Source organism: Megachile rotundata, chromosome 13 (genome assembly GCF_050947335.1).
Source record: "Megachile rotundata isolate GNS110a chromosome 13, iyMegRotu1, whole genome shotgun sequence".
Lineage (NCBI taxonomy): Eukaryota > Metazoa > Arthropoda > Insecta > Hymenoptera > Megachilidae > Megachile > Megachile rotundata.
Window position 1 is genome coordinate 14466301 of NC_134995.1, and position 12071 is coordinate 14478371.

The 12071-nt window shown below is 44.7% G+C and overlaps 1 protein-coding gene across 3 annotated transcripts in view; it reads left to right on the forward strand.

Annotated features, from left to right (window-relative positions):
• Window positions 1-12071, forward strand: part of cpx (synaptic transmission protein complexin) — a 171374-nt gene that overhangs the window by 29269 nt on the left and 130034 nt on the right. Inside the window, exon 2 of one of the 3 annotated variants that reach the window (XM_076539322.1) lies at window positions 11573-11607. The exons of the other annotated variants lie outside the window; for them this stretch is intronic. The gene's annotated coding sequence lies outside the window, so the exon portion shown is untranslated. The remainder of the gene's footprint in view (window positions 1-11572; window positions 11608-12071) is intronic. 3 annotated transcript variants of the gene reach the window in all.

Below are 12071 nucleotides of genomic sequence, written 5' to 3' on the forward strand. Positions count from 1 at the left end.
TTCTCGATAACCGAATCAAAGGAAAAAAGGGAAAAACGAAAAAACGTAAAAGGTAAAAATAGAGAGCAAATCGCGGAACGGTAACGAGGAAAACGGGGTAGCGTGGGCGAGGATGCTCGAAATCGCGAGTGCCAATAGCAAGAGGAGAAGCTATACAGCTTTCCGTTCCAATTGGAAACGAATTTGCGCTTTTATCGACGCGCCTTTGTCCAGATTCCGCGAGAAATGGAAACGGAATCGGCACGCGTGCTCCTCGGTCCGGTACACGCCACGAAAATCTTCCCCTCTCTGTCCGCTGGCTCTCCCACCACCGGGGCAGAATTTCAGCAGAAGGCTGGGCTTTAATTGCATCGATTCGCGAGTCGTATCGTGTGCCATTGGCAAAGCGGACAGCATGCAAAGCAGACCCATTATCGAAGCCACTGTGTAACGCATCGACTGGCTGTATGCATCGTGTCTGACAATACAGGCTCGAAACACGGGCTCGGGGATGGAAGGGAGGGACAACTGGAATCGTGTACGCGGCTTTGTGAACGATCCAGGCATCCAACATCGCCGCGTCGTTGCGGCGCCGCGGAATTCCGCTCGAAACAAGGCGCTGGAATTCGTTTGTTGCCGCGAGAAGAATGCACTCGCGATTGCGAAGCCTGAATTTCCGCCCGGATAAACTACGGTACGATGTTTAATTTGTTTAAACGTCTTCTCCTCTTTACGTCCCTGTCAACTTTGTCTTTTTAATTTCGTCAACAAATTTTTAACGCTTCCTGGACACGCAGAGGTACGATCATCGGTATTTCCAACTCTGACCTACCGCATAAATTTTCTGAAACGCCATTGTCGTCGTATTCTTTCCGTAGTCTCGTTTCTTTGCTTCGATTCACGTGCAGACTCGACGAAAGGGAAGAATAACGACGTCTTCGCGTTATCCGCGTCACGATTCCGTTGAAAGCGAGAAGGATGAAGGTTCGGGACGAGATACTGGCATGTATCTCTGTTCATTCTGTACCGGGGTCGACAGGCAAGACGACGAAATAGTAGCGGAAACCTTGTCGAGACACCTTTTGTAAGGGATTGAACTAACAAGCTCGTGTTAGTGGAAAGTTCCACGGGCTTTTGCCTCGTAACGTTTGATGAAAAGCTTGTTTGTGTCCCTTGGAACAGCAACCGACGACGCTCAAAACATATTTCGTAATGGAAGGGAAGAAGCTTTGCCGTCGATTCTATTCGGGAACTCGATGGGCTAACCCTATTTTCGTGCCACGTTGCCTTCGAAAGAGAAACAACCCTTTGTTTACAACAATTCGCGGCAACGTAAGGGTATGCGGATAGGAAATTTATTCGAAAAATACCCCTGCTCTTTTGCGCGAATTAGAGGTAGGAAATTTCGGAGAAAGGAAATTCAACCTCTATTCATCGCGATAACTCTGTGCGACGTCGAAGAATCGTAATATTCGCGACGCTCTCGTGGAAAAAAAATACTCGTCGATTCGAAATTGGCTCACGTACGATCGAGTTTATTCGTATCACCGTAACAACCGCGACTTTTTATTTACATTTTCCGGTTTACGCCGAGCCTGAACCCGGTAGAATTTGTTGAACGTGCAGAAGCCGATAATACGAGCGACCCTATCGTGGACAACCCGCCATGAATACAAAAACGTACGTAGTCGTAATTTATGCGTCGTCCTCGTGATTCGGAAAAAAGTCGAACTTTTCACGAATTTGTCCGCGAATCCAGTTTATTCGTATCCGATCGTTCACCGTCTGGATGTACAAATATTTCCTCGTCCCTTTCCTCCGGTATCCGGAAGATCGCTCAATGACACATTCGGAATAGAATATTCGTCTTGCGTTATAGATGAAAATCGAACGAGAGAGAGTTACTTCGATTCCGTCGATGTCTATCTATCGAATCTCCGAAACGTGATCCGTTTTCGAAACGCGCCCTTGCCTTCCCTCTCGAACTTATTTTCACGACGCGGAGCAAAAAGGGGAAGCGGAACAGACACCGCGCGACGCTGTGCAATCTTTCTTCGCGCTCCGAAACTTTCTTTCGCTTCCACCTTTAGCGGGCCCGCGATGCGGAAGTCGGTGAAACGGTTAGTCGAAGCTTTTAAATTAACTCGAAATTGGGTCACCGGCGAAACTGCAGGGCACCAACAAAGAACATTCGACGAAGCATGCCACGAGGATATCAGATGCTTGCCGGGGCCAACGAAAGTCCTCTCTTTCTCCCTCTCTTTCGGGTTAATTAGGACGATCCAGGCGAGAGAACCGGCCCAGTTTCATCGAATTTCAAAGCAAAAGGAAAATCGTCTGTCCGTTCGTCTGAAACTCGACTTCGTTTGATGCGGCCAACAAACGGGTAGCACCGTCATGCATTAAACATCCGCGATAGATCGAACGGATTTAATAATGCAAAACCATCGGAGCAGCTCTGACCCCGTTGGTCGATTATACTCGCGATCGAACGGTGACGGCAGCTAGGGGCTCCCCTTGCACGCATAAATTCGCCTCACGGTTAACCTGTTCGAGATTCGCCCTTTTATATAAGACCATCCCCCAGGAACTCTTTTTCTGGTTTGCTCATCTTTTCGGTCTTTCTTTGCTCCTGTTAATGTTGCAGCTATCGACGACGAGGATCGATGGAATCACTTCTTGCAACTTTACGCAGAATTATTCGCTTTTCAATCGCGATCAGAAGACATAAAAGTTAACGCAATAATATTTACTACCAATTATACGAATTTACGTAACTAAATAACTGTGGAAAAGCGGATATAATCACTCGGTTCGAAAGCGTTTTCCGTATATCGCTTTATTAATATTTGTTCTCGACCAGTACGCTGAATGTAATATGTTGATACACAGAGACATTTGCTACGTGTTACACGTGCAAATAACACGCTTCGTAACATTTGCTTCGCGAACAAGCGATTAAGAGCGTCACGATCGGAGATAGAAAACAGAGCGAAAGAAAAAGGGTGCAAAGCCCACTTTTATAGTTTGCCCTAGCGGAGACAGGAAAGGATCGAGGGGCTAGATTTCGACGTAAAACAGTGGAAAAGTCTTTGAGAAGGCCGTCAATATTTCAGAAAGTTTTTCGAGCAGGAGCCACGGTCCAAGTTCGCGCGTCGACGAACGCTTAGCCCCGCTTATCCTCGCCCTTTCTTGTTTTTTGTCATCCGTGAAAAACGACGCCATTAGAATGTCCAGGACACTCGTGTTCGTACCACGTTGTCATTCGCGAGCGATTAACAACGGGACAAGTGGAAGTTTCGAGTTTTCTTCGAAAATGAAACGCGTTGTCTCGGAAACTTGATTTAGAGGGGTTCTTTTCTATAGGGAGCGAAAAGGAGGGTAATTTGTGAAGTTTATCACGGGAAACTTTTATAAGCCACCGCGATCTTTCGCTTACTTAGCCTCGTCAAGTTCCAAAGCATCGACAGACGACCTTATCTGGCAAACTATGACGAGACGCGTCGGCGAAACTGGACCACGTTCGAATATGTTTCATTTTCTCGTTCGTTCGGTTAACTTTTATCTTTATAACGTTTCCATGGGGAAATATTTCCTATCGGGAATTTACGATTATCGAGAAACGGTAAGTTTCGGTTTATTAACTTTTTACGCGGCATTCTGCGAATCCTCCTCTTTCTTCGGGTAGTAAAATCTTGTACGATACAATGAAATTTTCAACGATATCGTCTATCCTCCTTTCATAATCCATACGTGTTATCGTCTAGCGCATTGGACACGGATATTTCTAGTGTATCGAATGGACGTATAGCTTGCTGCATATTCGATGGGAAGTCTGCTACGATTCGACGACATAAAAGAACCTCGGAATGGCTCTTACCATACATCAATTTTTCAATGTTTAATGAAAATGGCTACGTGAATTTTTTTCAAATATTCTTCGCGACGAAATGGAAGTATTTGCCCCGAATCGAGTAGCGGAGAAATTTCGCATCTCGGCACCGTAATGGATCCTCGATAGTATATTTCCATAAGCACTTTTGTTAAAGTACAGCCTTGGAATCGATACGATACAAAGTGTCATTTCGCAACGTCGCGAAATCGTGCGAGACTTTCTGTGTTTCGAAATTACGTCGTCCATTTGACACGCAACAGCCTAATAACATCGTAATAGGATCATAAAGCATAAAGAGATCTTAATCGTCTGGCTGGAAGTTCGTCATCGAGCGTGTAACTCGCAGTCTAAGCGCGTTTATATCGCTTTCAGGCGCGATGCGTGCGTCTGACAAACGTCTTGGTAGTTGCTTTTAATTAGACGCGTAGAAACTTATTGTACTCGTGGGAATTGTTCGCTGTGACTATCTCGCGAAGATAATTTAATATGTAAATCTCATTACCGTCATAAATCCGAACAAAGTTCGCATGCTACCTGGTTAGAATACCAAACTATGTAAATGTAATGCTATGACCTACATGCCGGCTAACGCATACGAATCATCAACGTTAACAACATTGTTCAGTTTATGCGGACCGCTTTAAACGATTTATACAAATCCGTTCTTTATCGTGTTCCAACGATCTTGAATTTTTCTGTCTCGAATATTTTTCTGTCTGTCGTTTCGTGTTACGGTAAGTTGAACGTTTCAGCCAGCATGATTTTTGCGTTGTCGCATAGAAAATATTTTGATCGAATAACGAGAGTATTCTCAACATTCGAGGACACGTTTGATCGCATCGCTGCAGATCTTAGATCTGGAGCGTCTCGACGAGAGAATAGCAAAATTACTTCCGTTCGCGTGTACAATTTGCAGTAAACCCTCCCTGCCGTGCAATATTTTCGCTCCCGAACGAGAAGTCTCGCGTAGCGGTTCATTCCATTTCAATTTCACCGAGAAATAACGCTTCAACCCTGTGAACTCCATGAAAGGATAAATTAACTCCGAATGCAAGGAATTCTCGAGAAAAAAGGGAAGAAAGGCAGGGACGCGAAAACTCGACGCGAAAGCAGGAGAATTCGTAATTTTTAATTAAGGTGCTTCGTCCGAGCACCGGAGATCGAGATACGTTCTATCGGTCCTCCGGAACAAGTGCATCGCTTCGGAGCTACTTTTTCATTTAAATGCAAAGTCTCCCAAGTAACGAGAACTCGACCGGTACCAACAAACGAAGGAATTTTCGTTCGATCTGCGATGGTAAACGTACAAAGATACATTCTTGCGATTCCGAGAAAGATCTTGTTAATTAAACGTTAATTAATCGGTGCCTTCGAATTTTCGTTCGATTCTCGATGGAGACAAACGAGTTCCAAGAATATCGGCTATCGTGAAATTCGAGTCGAAGAATATTTCAGGTCCTTTCGTCGCCTCGGGTCGACAGAAACGGCGCAAAGGATTAATTCTGGGAAGATCTCGACGCTCGATCGAGCGCCGACACCTCTGCTCCGCAAACTTCCCTGCAGAAACACCATCCTTGTACTCTTCATCCTCGGCTCCCATCCAGTCTAACATACTAGTTCGCTAGCTCGTATAGAAATTGAAGCAGTATCTCGAAAATGTCTAAACTCTGGCGTGCATGCTCAATAAGGTTGACAGGACTCGCGTCTAACCCGTCTGTGCTTTGTGGAGGAGCTTCTTGATTTAAACATGGCTTGATATTTTGCCAAGTTCCAGCAGTTCTACATTGAAATAAGTTGACAGGATCTTGTAGGGAAGTTTAGTCGCCTGTTACATAATCTTGAAACGTTTCGCGATGTCGTTGCGAACGGATGTTTGCGAGAAAGTTTTACTCGAAGCCGTTCGCCGGATGAATCTCCCTTAATTCGCTCGATTATCAGCGGTGTTGGTTTTCTCCGCGATGGAGGTATTATGCAAATTACCCTTCAGTCAAAGAGCTTACCACTTGAAAATACGTTTCCCAGTTGCATCGCGGATGATGATCTCGAGAGAGTTAGTCTCCCTACTCGTCCCGTGTTACCGATCGTTGCTTAATCGTCTTTGATCGATGTAACAGCGAACGATTTTGCGAAGCGCGCAACGCTAACGATCTGTCATCTTTCCGCGAGCGAGGCAACAATTTTGATACTCGTCAATCGAACGAACGGCTAGTTTTGAAAAGCGATTGAATCGGTATTGAACAAATACAAATATCGATTATAATTCGCTGAATGCGACTACCTTAATTTAATCAGCCGTTAATGGCTTAATAACGCGGATTAACGTCAATATGCGAACAAAATTAATTAATTTCATCGTTCGTCAATGATCAGATGATTTCCCTCGACAATCAGATTGAAAGAGGAGATTTTCAATTCCCTGAAAACGATTCACGAAATTCGCCAGTCGAAATCATTGACCTGAAAAGCCTTTAAAAGCGCTCCCCTTTAAACGCGTAACCTCTCGCGATATTATGAAGCATATATACGTTCTTCAAAGTTACTTTGGCTCGTATTTCATATCTTAGACAGCACGTTAGGTCGCTATGATTAAACGAGTACGCGAGGAACGGGATTTGCGTTAAATCAAGTTGGCTATTTAAGTAACGAGATCCACGAATTCGTGGCTGCGCTCTTTCGAATTTTTTCGAAAAGTCCGACCATCTCTTTTCCTTCGGTTCTATTTCGAGATTCGAAATCCTTTTCCGTCAGCGACTATCCTGCGGCTCTTTCCCGATGCATTTGTCCGGCCAAGCGAATTTCCTCGCGGAAGACCACCTCCCTGAAGGTGAAGTAACGGATCCGTTTTCATGTTCTCCGGACCGACGCGACGATCTGCTCATGGTCACCCTCTTTTTCGTTGGCTAGCTTTTCGAATCGTCCTCGTTCCAAAGGCTCCTGGATCGATGCTTCAACGCGTAATCTTTCTTCGAAACTACCTTTCGCCCCGGTGTAGAAATCAGAGAACAGCGGTTCTAACTTCAGATTTTTTAATCGGCGAGATCCGAAGTTAAAAACACGATCAGAAACTTGTTATTTTCAGTTTCACCGCTACTTAAAGACAGCTGTATCGAATCAAGCAGTCGTTTACTTATATTTCTACCTCCTCGTTGTTTCCTATTCACCGAACCCACCCTCCCGTCGTTTCTCCTTCGTTACCCAGCTATTCTACGAGTCACCGAGACCGTTTCAGCTTTCCGAGTCCTTGTTTCGCTCGAAACGGCAAGAAAACCTCTTTACCTCTTGCGAGCTAAGATCGGCGTAGTTGGACCGAGACGGTTGCACCCCGTTTCCGATCCGTGGCGCGGAGAACTTGTCCTTCGTAGTCCCGTGATCGAATTACCCGAGCCTGGGGTGTATCGCGGTAATTGTGAGAAGTTACATTCGCTACCGAGCCTCGGGAGAGACTCTCGGAAGGTTACACGACAGGCAGATAAGGAGTAAGAAACACGGAGAAAGGATTAGAACGGTACAATTGGAGGACGATATCGTCGACCGGTCATAGAAGGACCCTCTGGGTCGCTCGCGTGGAAATTAGACTTAATTGTCGGTTAGGAGAAGATATTCAGCGCGCGCACCTTCTCCTAAGCGTCGTTTGCTGGTGCTACGCTTTAAGCACGTAGGTCGTGACTGTTTATGATGTTCCTTGGTCTCCAAGGATACGCGATATCCGATGCGGCGAGTGTTTTTCGAGAGGTAACCCAAGTACGCTAACGTTACATGGCGTAAGCTTATTATGATATTTATTCGAAGAAATTTCAACGAAACGAGAGTGTTCCGAGAGGAAGCGCGTTAAGTAGCATTTAACGTTGCCAGATACTCGAAGGGGCTAAGCGAAATAGTTGGAGGATCCGGAAGTCGAGTTCCGAGCAAGAATTGGATCGTGAGTGGGAGGAAGAGGAAGCGACGAAACGTTTAACAAGCTGAAACCGATCACGAACAATGTCTGGACCTCGAAGAAGTCAAACAGGTCGATAATCTGTACCGGGTTACAATGCGTTAGAAGATACAACAGAGTCAGGCAAACATTAGCATCATCGTCGAACGTTCGGTCCCTCGCAGCAAGTACTTTCCGATAGCAATTTTACGAAGCAGTTAACACCGCTAACAAGTTACCGGGACGAGATTGAAGGAAGATAGCCCGAATAACCCGTACACTTCGTCGTCGATACAAACTCACCCCAGTTTGATCGGCTTACTCTCTCGAAACTCAGCCCGCGGCTACTTGGAGCTTATCGATGTTCGATCTACTACCCTACAGAGTATGCCGTCCCTCGATTTTACCGCCTCTATATTGTCTCTATATAAGCGGGGGCTATCTTCGCGGAAACTTGCGAATCGGTCAAATTTGCGAATCAGCTTTATCGCAAGGTTCCGAACTATCGACGCTCGATATTTTCCTGACTAGAGCTACTCTAGCAGGAATTCCTCTGGCATCGCTATAGAATTTGGCCCAGTAACGTGTAAGATTTCCCCTGCTACCGCTTAATACTTTAGAGTTTGCCCTAGCAGCGCTTGCTATTCCGACATCTTGCCCAGCTAAAATAGGATCCTGGGTCAGTAGAACCGAAATGCAAGGCCTTCGCATTCGTACCGGTTAATGAATCCCCTGCGTCGCCGTAATAATCTCATCGATGAACGATGAGCAAACTTTGGATCGGCTATAACTTTCCTTCTCTTCCACGAAGCGTTAAATCTGTACCGCATTTATCGTAGCGACCAATCGAGACATTATCCGTTCTCGAGATAATCGAAGTAAGATAGTAATGAAAATATTCCGGTGGCACGAGTGAAATTGTAAGCTCTGTTACGGTGATTGTTCCCCGGTTCATCTGATAAATGTTACCGCTATACTTGTTCCCCCAATGTGTTGCGTATAATCCGGTTTAATCTGGGATTAGACGCATAAGCTATGGCTTAATCCAATGCGCCGAGAACGTGTTGGTCATTTGCATACGCGGCTGCGTCTTTGGCCAAGCAATATCCGTGAAGATGTTGCTCCGAGGCTGCACGACCGACAGACCCGTTTCGTCTTCGCCATTATCCTCGTCCTTTCGAGCAAGGTCGGTTTAATCGTTGATCGAAGCTCGTTTCGTACAAGAACAAGGCCTGTCGCGTAGTCGTCGGCCGGTTAGAGGAAGACGTCGTCGCGAGGGTGGCGCCGCAATCGCTTTATGAACAGGGTGTCCGTTTAACTTTCGTCGGAAACGTAACCGCGCGAACTCTGCAGGAACATTGTAACGGTTAACGAGGAAGAGCGAAGCTTATGATCCGGACCGTGTAATTCATGGTGGATTTAACCGGCAGACACGAGTTTCTCTCTAGCGAGCCGCGTTCTCGTTGCTATAACTTCGCCAAAGCGTTGTTAATCCTTTCGCCGAAACCGACGACTCGCAAAAGTTATGCAAATCAACCGAGTGCCGTTTGTTTCAAGTATTATTACCTTCGGGATAACGGGGAGTATCGGTGAAATACGAGAGATACGAATCGCCCCGCATGTTGATTAAAAATATTAAAGTCGAGACGGAAAAAAAATTCTTCTTGCCTCGATGACGGAGATAAAATTGGGAGATAATTTTCGAGCGACAAGATTTTAATCCCCCGGATAAAATTTGATATTATAAAAGCTCGCTGACAAACGAGGAAGCCAATTGTGGCCGCGAACAGAGTCGACTCAGGGGACCGAGAAAACCTTTTCGCGAGATGAACAACACCTGGTTCCACGGGTCGTTGTTGAAATAAAACACGGCAGGATAATTAATTGCCGAGGAACAACCGAATGCTTTATATCGCATCAACGTTTCGCTAGGAACGATTAATACGAGTTGCGATCGACGGAACTCGCTGAACTTTTTTATGGTAATTCGTTGGACGATAAAGCCTCGGGTGTATTGAAATAATCTCGAAGACGATCGAGATCAAATCCAAGTGTTCGGAGTTGGAAAATTGTTCCCAAAACTGTCCCGCTGGAGAATGATTAAGCGTTTCCCCACGAAAATTGGCCGCAAACTCGGGAACGTATTTTCTTTCTAGAACGAACTTTCAATTAAACTTCGATTCTCGAAAGCTTCTTTCGACGAAAGTTTCTAATGAATTTTGAAGCGTTCTGTGTACCACTCTCAACAGAGGGTCGAGGGTCTTTAGTTGGAATCGCAATTTGCCATTAAACCGGGACTCGGCTGAAAATATCGTTCCTATCTGAATCGTTGCCAGTCTAAATTTTTCGGTGCTCTCCGCGAAACGAGAGAGATAGGCAGAGAGTGGGGGAAAAAGAGAGGAGAATCGAGGAACTTAATGTCTTTTTGGGTCAACTCGACGCGAAACGGTTTAAAAATCAGCGCCACTATTTCACGGCTGACGGGCCATTAAAGTGATAAACGTTTAATGAAGTTTTAGTAGAGATGGCCAAAGATTCGAGATGGCATCTTCAGCTGAAACATATCCGGAACTCTTCAAGAGATTATAACTCGTGAATTTTTCCGCGATTTATGCTCGGGACGAAGCATCGAGTGCAAAATTTATGCCAGCCTATTATTTCGAATTCGCGCTTCAATTTTATCTCGGATAATCCAAAGTCAATTTCGTTGCACTGGGAGAACAGAGTTCTCGGATTTACCCAAAACCTTTTTATATTTTTAACGAATAAAAATTTTATCGTACGGAACTTGTAATTTTTAATCTTCTCGGTCGACCTTAATCGAAATTTGTTCAACCCTCGAGAATATTTATCGAGAGGAAAGATAAAACGTGGAAGTCGGTATCGCGGATGAACCGTTTAACAACTAAAAAAATACCGCATAGAAACTAAAACTCGGTCTAACTGCTGGAACGGTTTTTTCGTGTCGAGAATCTGAACGTATCTGCAGTTCCTTCTTTAAGGAATCAAAAGTCGCGGAGACAACTCGAGGGTATCGACAAAGTTTTGTTCCGCGAGAAGAATCTATTCGCTGGAGGAAAAATATAAGCAAATAAGAGAAGGGCGAAAAACAGAAGGGACAGATGGAAAAGTTGAGACGAGAAGTTTGCCTGCAGGCTGACTGATCGTTCCTCTTAACGGACAATAAGCTCCGACTGAGAAATAACGCAAGTTCTGCAGCCAGTTACGAAGCTATTCTTCTCCATTTAATCCTTTACTAAATGTAATTTTAACGTCGAAAGTTTGACCGAGAAACGTTCAAATTTAACGCGTCTAAATTCTTTGCCACTCGAGACCAGACGTTTCTCTTCGGTTTAAAGCTTCTTACACCCTTCGACAAACGCGTACCGTCTGTTGACGATATCTTTGCCGTAATACTTGATAAAAAATAAGTACTCAACTTTCTCAGTCACGCAACTACGTTATAATTTTCTACCGTAGTATCGTTAAATAATACAAAGTCGTGAATTGATACATTATTCGTTTCAACGAGGTAGCAATTTTACCTTATCTGCATCGACGAAACGTTCTCGTAATTATCATAAAATGTTAAGCTTCGGATTATTATCCGCGGAATTTCTATATCGTCCGTTCCATTTAAAGATTTACATTAGCTATTTAAAAAATGTAGCATGTCGGTAAAAGTTCTAAGAGCTTTTTCATTTGGTGAACGTACGAAGAGGTAATTCAGAAGCAAGTGTTAAACTCGAATAAATCATAATTACGGTTCTTTTTTGTTGTTACAGGTACGGTGCATTTTCATCGCAGCTGCTCAGCGTTGGTGAGCTATTTAAACGATTCATACGAAAGCCGCGACAGTTTCCAAGTAGATAATCCCTGATGCCACTTACGGCTGCGCGAAACGTTGGAATAATTCAACAAAATTCGAATTATCGCGAAATTTTCGTTGTCTGCCCGAGGAAAATCATTATGCAGGGGGATTTAATTCGATGCTTTCGCTGGACTCGTCGGATTAGCCAGCGGATCGTGAACGCTTTTTTCCAGCCGAGCGAAGGAACACGTTTCCAAAAACGAGACCATGCGCCGGATCTTTCCAACGGCGGAGCGAAAATTCGCTTTTTAAAGCTGACCATTTTTCCGGAACAATTCCATTATTCCAATGAAGCGCTACTATTTTCGAGTTACCACCGCGATGCTAGAAACGTTTGCTCTTTGAAACTGTCCGGCTACCGATTATCATTTACGATATCGGTTACGATGAAATATTCATAAAATTCTTGAAGA